We start from the raw sequence: 10,047 nt of genomic DNA on the forward strand, positions 1-10,047 counted from the left end.
TGTATGATTTAAATCATCTCTAGATTGCTTATAATACCTAATACAATGTAAATGTTATGTAAGTAGTTGTTATGCTATACTGTTTAGGGAATAACGACAAGAAAAAAGTCTGTACATTTTCAGTATAGACACAATTTTTTTTCCAAATAGTTTTGATCCATGGTTAGTTGAATTCACAGATGCGGAACTCACAGATATAGAGGGCTGACTGTATTTTGAATTCCTTGTCAGGCAATGGGTAGAAATTTATTTCTTTGGGGTCTGTTATTGGAGCTTCATTAGTTTCCTTTAATAGTGTCATATCTGCCTGATTCTTTGTGATCAGGCTTTGCATTGGTGTTTGTGCCTTTGAAGGAGCAAACCATTTTTCCATTCTTTACAGACTTATTTTGTCAGGTAAAGATTTTATTCTACCAGGTCCCCAGGTTGATATGATTGCTTCCAGGACCACAGTTCAGTGGGGTTGGAGTCAGGTTATGTGGCTGTTGCTGGGCCTGCAGTAGGATTTGTGATTGATAGGGCCATTACCAGGTGTTTGGGTGGGTGCTGAGCCTTCTTAGTCCCTGGGCAGACAGGACTGCCTCCTGGACATTGGTAAGTTGGTCTGGCACTAAAATAATGATCCAGTTCTGGGTTCTCAGTTGAGTACACAAATGGCAGACCTGTTTACAGATGCATAGAGGAGTGGGACTCCTGCCAGGTCCCTTGGGGGTATCCTGCTGGGCCACTGGGAAAGTACAGGACTGGCCATGGGCCATGGCTGAGTGGGCTGGAACCAAGTCATAGGGCTGCTTCAGAGTCCACAGCAGAGACTGAGGTCTGCAGGTCTGCCTAGAGGGGTACAGACAGGTGTGCCTCCTGCTGGGTTCCTGGGTGGACAGGCATGCTCTGCCAGATCATGGCTGAGTGGTACTGGTGATTGGGTCACAGGGTTGTTCCATTATCTGCAGTTGGGCTGAGGTCAGCAGGCCTGGCTCCAGGGTCACAGCTGGGTGTGTCTCCCTCCAAGTTTCTGGGTGAGTAGAGCCATTCTCAAACCATGGCTGAGAAAAGCTGGAGGTGTTACAGGGCTATTTCTGGATCTGTGGTCAAACTGAAATCAGTGGACCTGTTACATGAGGCATGGGCAAGCATGGTTTCTCCTGGGTTTCTTGGCAGATGGTATTGGTGGCAGACTCAAGGCCATCTGGAGCCATATCTGAGCCTACAAGGGAATGGGGATGTGTCTAGGTTTGTAGCTGGAACCACAGCCACTGAGCCTGCCACTGGAGACAGGCCTGCCTTCTCAAAATGGCCTTCCTTGGTCTTGGGCTCTGCCAGGGATTCCAAAGCTCCCATAAAGGTAATTTTGTTTGTGGATGGCTGAAAAATTATGGTTGCTGTAGGGGATTAAGCAGAGGAAACTTGTATTCCACCGTCTTGCTGAAGTCACCAGGAAGTCAATTTTTAATCACTTTTAACATCAAAAAATAAAATGAATTCAACTTACTACTGGATTAACAAGTTACCAGCAGAGGTGGAACACTTAGGAAGGAAAGGGTTAGAGATCAGGGATGAGAGAGAGAGGGCTATCCAGAGAGAAGGGAAGAATGGGAGTGGGTTGCAGAGCAGAATTAAGAATTGAGGAAGCTCCAAGGGCTGTGGAAGCAGATATCACGGCAATGTAGACGTAAAATTGGGGCTGGGGCTCTAGTCTATTCTTGAGTCTGTCTAAATTGTTCTTGTTCTTTTTATTGATTTTTAATAACAGCAGTAGATAAGCTCTAACTTTTCCTCAGAATGCAGCTTTAACTATATCCCATAATTGTATTCTCCTTTCATTGATTTTCTAGATGCCTTGACTATATTTTGAATTCCTTGTTGGGCAATTGGCAGAACTTTATTTCTTTGGGGGTCTGTTATTGGAGCTTTATTAGCCTCCTTTAGTAGTGTCATATCTGATTCTTTGTGATCCATGTAGCCTTGTACTGGTGTTTCTGCGTTTGAAGGAGCAACTCTTTCTTCCATTCTTTACAGACCTAGTTTGTCAGGTAAAGGCCTCCTAGTTTTGATTTTCTCTTTGATTCAGGGTTTACCTATAAAAGAGTTTCTTAATCTCCATGTAGCTATTTTTCTGGCCATATTAAGTTTTGTGGGATTATGGTCAGAAAAGATAGCTTGTAAATGTCTACGTTTGGGATTTTTTTAATAAGGTTTATGTTGTTGTCAAGTACATGATTGATTATTTAAAATGTGCCATAAGAAAAACTTTATATGTAGGGACCAAAGTTCTGTCTGTGTATTAGCTTAAACTAAGGGATTGTGTTATTAAAAATAAAATGTTTGCTTATATTTTCCAACTTGCTCTTGCAATTTCTGAAAGATGCACATAATGCTCCCACTGTGGCTCTATCTTTAGAGTTGTTGCTTTGAGTATTTATATGCCAAGCTTGGTGTGTAGTATTTGTGGCTTCTGTTACTTTTTTATGGACTTTTATCAAAACATGGACCTTCTCATTATTTCCTTGAGTAGTTTTGGCCTGAACATTTAAGATTAACAGAGACTGTCCTCTTTTTTCTTTGTATTTTTAATCAATCTTTTTGACCTCAGGTAAGTGACAAAGATTCCTTCCTTGACCAAACTGTAGCCAGGCTCCTCTGAGTCTCTTCTCAGCAGGGCCCCACTTTGGTCTATAAAGACTTGAACACACACTGTTGCAGTTTCTAAGAGCTCACAGATAGCCCTAAGATGATTCTAGGACCCCATGATGTACCTGCTTAGGAAAACTCAAGGATGCCAAAGGAATTTACTGTTTGTTCCAGCCAACACCTGAAGATAGGGCTCTGCCTTCAAACCCCGCATGAGAGAGCAGGAGCCTAATTTCCTTAAGTGCCAGTCAGCAAATCCAGATGTGTTTCACAAAGACCACACCTCTTCCCAATTTTTATAATTTTTCACTTTCCTGACTCCACTGGGAGCCCCCACTCACCCACTGTCTATCTCCCCATTCCCCCTGCCCAGTCCCCTCTGTTCAGACTGAAATTGAGCTCAGCTCACACTGGACTCCCTCCCTGCTGCAGTGGTCACCACTGACTGAAATCCTCCTCACCACTCTCCTGTCTGGCTGTGGCAGATGATCTCCTGACACTTGGCAACGTAAGTCACCGAGGGGTTAGGCTGTGACGGAGCAACAGCACTCGACACATACCCCATTTCATCCCATATCAGTCCTGGCATACTGGCTTTTAATCCACATAAAGGCTGATCTGGAGATTTTTACTTGGTGTGGTGGAAGTCACCTTGAAAATCTCAATGCTTTAATTTCATGGCATTAATACTAATTTTATTTTCAGCAATACATATAGGGGAAGTGCATGAAAAGTGTTTTACTTTTCTTCTGTGCCTTTGAATTCACGTAGATAGTGACTAACACCCGTGGCCATAATGGCTGTGTGACAACTTTATTACTTGGCTGTGCTTGAAACCAGGTAGAGCGAGAGGGCAGGGGTTTCTGGTGAAACATGGAACGTTCTTCTCCGGGCTTCCGTCTGTAGGCACAGACCTTGTGAGAAGATAATCAGTGTGGGGTAGAGAAAAGCAAAACAGTATCAGAAAAAACATGACCATAGAGGCGAACAAAGGCAGGATGGAGAGAAAGGGGCTGCGGGCACTGCTAGGACACTGCGCAAGATGGAGACAGAGCCACCGACCCCGCTTCACTCTGCCAGGCAAGGTGGCAGGGCAATGTTTTGTGTACAAGAATGTTCACTGTGACATAAAAGCAACAATTTACAAACAGCCTAAAGGCTCAAAAAATCTAGAGGTGGCAAAATTTATTTACCAGAAATTCTACCATGAGGAATTTTAGAAAGAAAAACAGTGTGCAAAGGATGGCACTGTTTGGGATGAAAGACACACATGTATGTGTGTAGGTGTGTATGTGATACCTGTGTGGTGTGTGTATGTGGGGTTTGTATGTTTGGTGTGTAGTGTGTATGGTGTGTATGTAGTGTGCCGTGTGTGTGTAGTGTGTGTGTGTGATGTGTGGTGTATATGTGTTGTATATATTGTGTGTGAGGTGTGCAGGGTGTGAAGTGTATGCTGTATGTGTTGTGTGTGGTGTGTGTGTGTGTGCTGTGTGTGGTGTATGTACATGCATGCTGTATGTGGTACATGCTGTGTAGTGTGTAGTGTGTGTGTTGTACGTGGTGTCTGTGTGTCGTGTGCTGTATGTGGCATGTGATGTCTCGTATTGCGGTGTGATGTGCGGTGAGCGTGTGGTGTGTGTGTGTGGGGTGTTGTGTATATGCGCATGGTGTATGTGTCGTGTGTGCGCTGTGGTGTGCCAGGCACATGTCCATCTTCCGGGCTAAAAGCAGAAGTGGAGGAGGGAGGAGGAAGACATCAGCTATTTCAAGGTGGGAAACCTGGCAGGGAGGGGACAGTGGGTGAAATGTCCAGAAAGGAATTTTCGGAGGCCTTGTTGTTACTTGTCCAGGATCTGGATGAGTCTTGGTCACTGTATTTTTTAGAGGCATATTTTATGACCAATGGAAAGACCTACCCTGCCCGGCAGGGCCCAGGAACCCCTCACCCAGCTTTAGCGTGTGCTTCCCCGCCTGTATCCATTTTGTGATGTTGTGAAATGTGCTTCCCGTGTGTATCAACTTGGTTCTCTGCGCCCAGTATGATAGCACCAGGCCCCAGGAGGCTGAGATCTACATCTGTCGTCCAAATTAATCTAATAATCTCGTGTTGGATCTCTTTGAGAGTATCTCGTCAGTGTTGCTGTGGCTCAGTCTGTAATGCCACGTTTACATTTGAGACAGAGCATTTCACCACAATTTAATCCATAAATGCTGTTCCAAATAACTGTGTTAGCCACAGTATATGAGAAGCAGAGCTTTTCTAATAAGCACTCCAGTTTTCTTGCATATCTGGAAGAGATTGGGTTTTTATATATATTAGGTTATTTTAGCAAAGAATTCCCCCAATGTATAATCAAGTTAATGAACTATGTTGAAAGAGAACACACGTGCAAGGAATATGCATATTCATAGCACATACATAATAAACTCAGCTCTTATCAGAGCACTTTCCGTTATAAAAACATGGTTAATTGTATTTTGTAGGGCAAGAATATAACATTTGTGTTGCTAATGAAACCCACCCAAACTATTTTAGGTTAACTAGAAGTTTACTCTTATTGGATAATAATTAAAACTTGAAGAATATTCACCTGAAAGCAAATAAATAAACAAATCAGAGCATTGCTTGCCCCCCTGAGAACACTGGCCCTGCAGATGGAGCCCCCGCAAGCTGAGGGTGTCCTCTGACTCCCCCAGGGACCAGGCTGCCTATGCAGAGAGCTACGCCGGCTGCAGCCCCTGAGCACAGTGGACAGGAAAGCTCAAAGTGAAAACAGAATCAAAGCAACAACATTGCTATTTATTCCACAAAGTTTAAAACAGTTTGTGCTCCTGTTCAGCCACGGAGTCATTGTTCCTGCTTTCACCAGGCACTGCGTCCTTCTTGGCACACACATTTCAAAACAGGAGGCGGAGAGTATGCAGGGGTGGGATCTCAGCCGGCACGCCCGGCTCACCCCCTCCCTGGACTGAGGCAGAGGGGCCAGGGGCTGGGGGGGGAGAGGCCGCCCTGGCCAAGTGAAGGGAGGGTGGAGGGAGAGACCAGCAGGGGGTTTCCAGGGTTTGGGACGGGGGCAGTCTCTGAAGACAGACCACTCAAGAAGCGCCCCTAAACTTTTATGCACCTGCAACCCCTTTGTATCTGGGTTCCTTCTTGGGATATATATTTTTAATGCAAACAATAAAACATGTTTCAAAGAAAACATTTATATTGAAATTATCAAAATATTTAAGAAACAAAATTGTGATGTAATACGTGTGCTTCCACATAAACTCACTCAGTAACAAGATTTCAAAGGAGGCCCAATAATGGGTACAATTTTGTAGCAGTGATGAGTGAAACAGAATTTTGAGGAATCAGCCACAATTCCAATGTGCCGTGAAAAGAAACTATTTTTAGCAGCGAGGCGTCTCTGGGTTTGTTGGTACATTTATAAGAGGAATTGCTACATTTCAGTTCGAGGTCAGTGAAGACAAGCATGTGATTGCTTTCCCCACCCCAGTTCCCAGGCAGACCCTGGGGGTGCTGGGCTCCAGGGTGGGGACCCTGCTAGCGAGTTCCGCAGTTGGGGAAGCGCCGGGATCTTTGTGAAGGAAGAGCTCTGCCTCCAAAGAAAGACTCCACCACTCCTAGCCACAGGCTCTAGAAGCAGGCAGCTACCAGCTCCCCAGTGCGGCCTCGAGGAGGAGGCTGGCGTCATCCTCGGTCGCTTGCAAACGCAGGGATCCAGCAACACGAGAGTGGGCCTCCCCGGTTGCCACAGCTGCTTTCTGGCCAAGGCGTTGCTCTTGGGAGCAAATCGTGCTTTTCCAGAAAGATCTATTATTACAGTATTTGCTTAATAACCCTCCTCAGAGAGAGCAGGATGGTCCCCTAGCTTGTTCACTACGGAGCAGAGCACAGCCAACAGCAAGGCCAAGAGACATTTGTGGGTGGGCTGTGTGGTAAATAAATGAGGGGCACTTGGTGAGAATTAGCAAACAATGCCCGGGACTTGCCCTGCGACCTCACCCTTTCATCTAAGGAACATTTTATTCCACTATTCTTAAAAGTAAATGGCTATCTTCACACCCACTGGGATGACTATATACACTGTTGTGTGCAGAAAAATACAGACATATGTACGTGACAACAAGTGCTGGTGAGGATGTGAAGAAACCGGAGCCCTCATTCATTCCTGGTGGGAAGGGAAAATGGAAAATAGTTTAGAAGTTTCTTAAAAAGATCAACAATTTACTATATAAGTCAGCTATTCCATCCTAGGAATCGACCCCAGAGAAGTGAAAACATATACACACACACATATGAACACATGCAAATGTTCATAGCAGCGTTATTAATAATAGTCCCAAACTGGAAAAACCCTGATGTCCACGGAGGGATGAAAGGATGAACACAGTGCTATGTCCATACCATGGAATACTCAGCAAAAAATGAACTTCTGATACATGCACAACATGGACGAACCTCGAAAACGTTCTGCGAAACGAAATAAGCCAGAAGCAAAATACCACATATTGTATAATTATATTTATACGAAATGCTCAGAAAAGACAAACTCATAGAGACAGGAGGCAGAACACGTTGCCTGGGGCTGACAGGCAGGAGGGATCCTTGTAGGGTAATGGAAAGGTTCTAAAATTGGGCAGGGCGAAGGCGGGACACTCTGCACATCTGCTAAAAATCACTACGCTGTACACTTGGAACTTACAAAAGTAAATTATGGCACAATTAAGCTGTTAAAAAATAAATGGTGGCTCAGCCTTCTGTAACAAGCATTGGAGACTAAGTGAGCCCCAAGATTTCCACCTGAAGGGATTGGAAGAGCCTTCCAGGGGTCCGGACCTAAATCATCATTAAAACATGCTGTGGGTGCCCCACGTAAGAAGTGTGAGTCGCAGATACAAGAAACAAGATGCAAGGTAATGGCAAGACTTGCAGGACCCAGGGCCCCTCTGCAGGTGTGACTGACACCATCTGCCCTGAGTGCTCGGACACCCGCCGATGCCAATGCCCTGCTGGGGCGCAGCGCACCTTCACACTGTTTATGGGAAAGCGGGGAGCAGGAGGATGCTTCCGGAACACTAATAGATAGTCCAGACAATTTGCATGTTAGTCTCTCGGCTCCAGTAGCCTAATTTGAATTATTTCATTTATCTGAAAGTAATGGTGAATTTTCTCAACAAAATTCTTATTAGTGCAGTTTGGCCTTCCCCACAGGGGGCGGCTTTCCTGCGGTTTTCCAGCAGAGACCCCACCATGTCGAGGAGACAGTCAAAATATAAAATGCAGTTTAAAAAAAAAGAGAGTTGAGACAAGAAGATGATTTTTAAAACCCTAGAAAAGAAAAGCCATATCAAGCAGAGACTGAGCTATACAGAAACACCTGTGCAGTGAGGCAGGGCATGGAAGGACAGCGCTGGCAGGTGGGGCACACGAACCAGCAGCACCACGACAGCACGACCACGCCCCAGACAGAGCTGGCACCAGTGGCAGCAGGAGCAAGGACAGGCGGGCTGCCCTCCCTCCACCTGTCCGGACACCTCCTCCCTTCCCAGATGCCCAGTTACCACCTCGATCTGCAAAATATCATTCATGCAGGCACCCAGGCCCTCTGGAGCCAGCCCCCGGGGGATGGCAGCAGTGAGTGGCAGACTGGGGCCGCCCTGGGGGTGGGGAGTGGCAGTCGCCACCCTGGGAAGGGGTTTGCAGTTGGCTTCCAGAGCTCCGAAGAGATGGTCATTCCCACTGGCCCCTCCCCTGGGTACTTGCAGATGCCCCTGGGCCTTTCAGTGGCTGGTGGATGGTGGACATACCGCTCTACCACTGGGCAGCATTTTCACCAAAAACCTCCGTCTGAGAAAGACAGCAAACAGGACAAATTAGTGTAAAAAACAGTAAGACTGGGCTAAGAAGACCCCTCAGCAAGGTGCTTCTGGGAGTGTCTCCAACAGGCACTTGCAGGTCTGCCAGCGAGGCAGGGGCAGCGGTCGGCGAGCCCCGGGTCCAGCAGAGCGCGGCTCATCCCACCATAGGACACCCAGAACCCAGCGCTTCCCGTCCGCTGACACGCTGAGATGGCCAAGACGCACCGCTCAGGGAGAACAGCAAGGCAGAAAGCAACTTGTAGAGAAAGTTACCATTCGCGTAAAAAAGTAAAAGGAAAAATATAAGAACATATAGGTGTATTTACTGACACACGCAAGAACAACTCTGGGAAGAGCCCCACGAAACAGACAAAGTAGCCAATGGAGGGGGAGGGTGGGGGGAGTTGGGGCAAATGAGGAGCGGAACTTGCCGTGGCGCCTTCGAACTACAGAAACGTGTCAGCTCTTCAGTAATCAAAAGAGCCAAAGCTAAAATGAGAACAAGCACAACACTGTAAAGACTCTGCTGTCCTGAGCTGAAACATTTGGCAATGAGGCTATGTCCTTTGCAGTTGGCATCAGGTAAATCCTAAATCCAGGCCTTCTCTACCTAAATAAAACATTGCTCTTTTATTTCAGGAGCCAATCACTGGGCACCCACAGAAAGCCAGGCCAGGCAATGTCTGCATTCTCTACTACTTTGGGAATGAGGGGCAGAGGCGCAGGGGTGGCGCTAGAACTGACCTTGGAAAGTTCGGGGGCACTAGCGGAGGCCAGGTCAGAGAGCCCACTTGGAAGTACATTTACTTTAACACCCCTTTTATAAGTTCATCTCAGAAAAGATTTTAAATGTCCCTGTAAAAAACATTCATACAGAACCAACACCTGTGCAAGATTTGTTTCAAAAATTATAAGATCACAAACTGCCCCAAAATAGCTATCAACATGGAATTGTGAGATTGAACTAAATCTTTAAACTGAGAGTAAAGCACTGCCATGTTGAGATCCAAGGGATTTTCCTGAGTTAGTTGGAAACTCTTGTAAACTGGAATATTTTGTCACATACCCTAAATTAGTGCACAAAAATTTACCCAATGCTCTGATAGACTGTTTCGACAATTATTATCAACAAAAAATACAAGGAGTGCAAAGGTATTTGTGGCTTTGTACAGCTCAGTTAAAACTCAGTGACTTTTAAGTGAGTTACTCAATACCTGGGAAAAAGTCCTTCTTTTGTGGGCATTAACGAGGACAGACATGTTACAGGGACATTTACCTGAATTGTGCAACTTAGCTCTAGAATCAATTGTTCTGGAACATCCCAACTACGTTGCTATGGTTCAAGTGCAGGAACTTTAAAAACTCAGTAATCTTCCTTATGATGATTTTACATTTTATCCAGATTTTACAATTAGAATGACTATAACGAAGAGAGATGTTATATTTAGCCCCCTCCAAAACCCTCCCAAGCCCAGGTTTCCCTCGCTCTGCCGAAATAAGCCCCGCAGTGCTTTTCTGCCGGGTCTCTGCTGCCGCAGCTCCGGGCACAGT

This window comes from Lemur catta, chromosome 10 (assembly GCF_020740605.2).
Source record: "Lemur catta isolate mLemCat1 chromosome 10, mLemCat1.pri, whole genome shotgun sequence".
Classification (NCBI taxonomy): Eukaryota; Metazoa; Chordata; class Mammalia; order Primates; family Lemuridae; genus Lemur; species Lemur catta.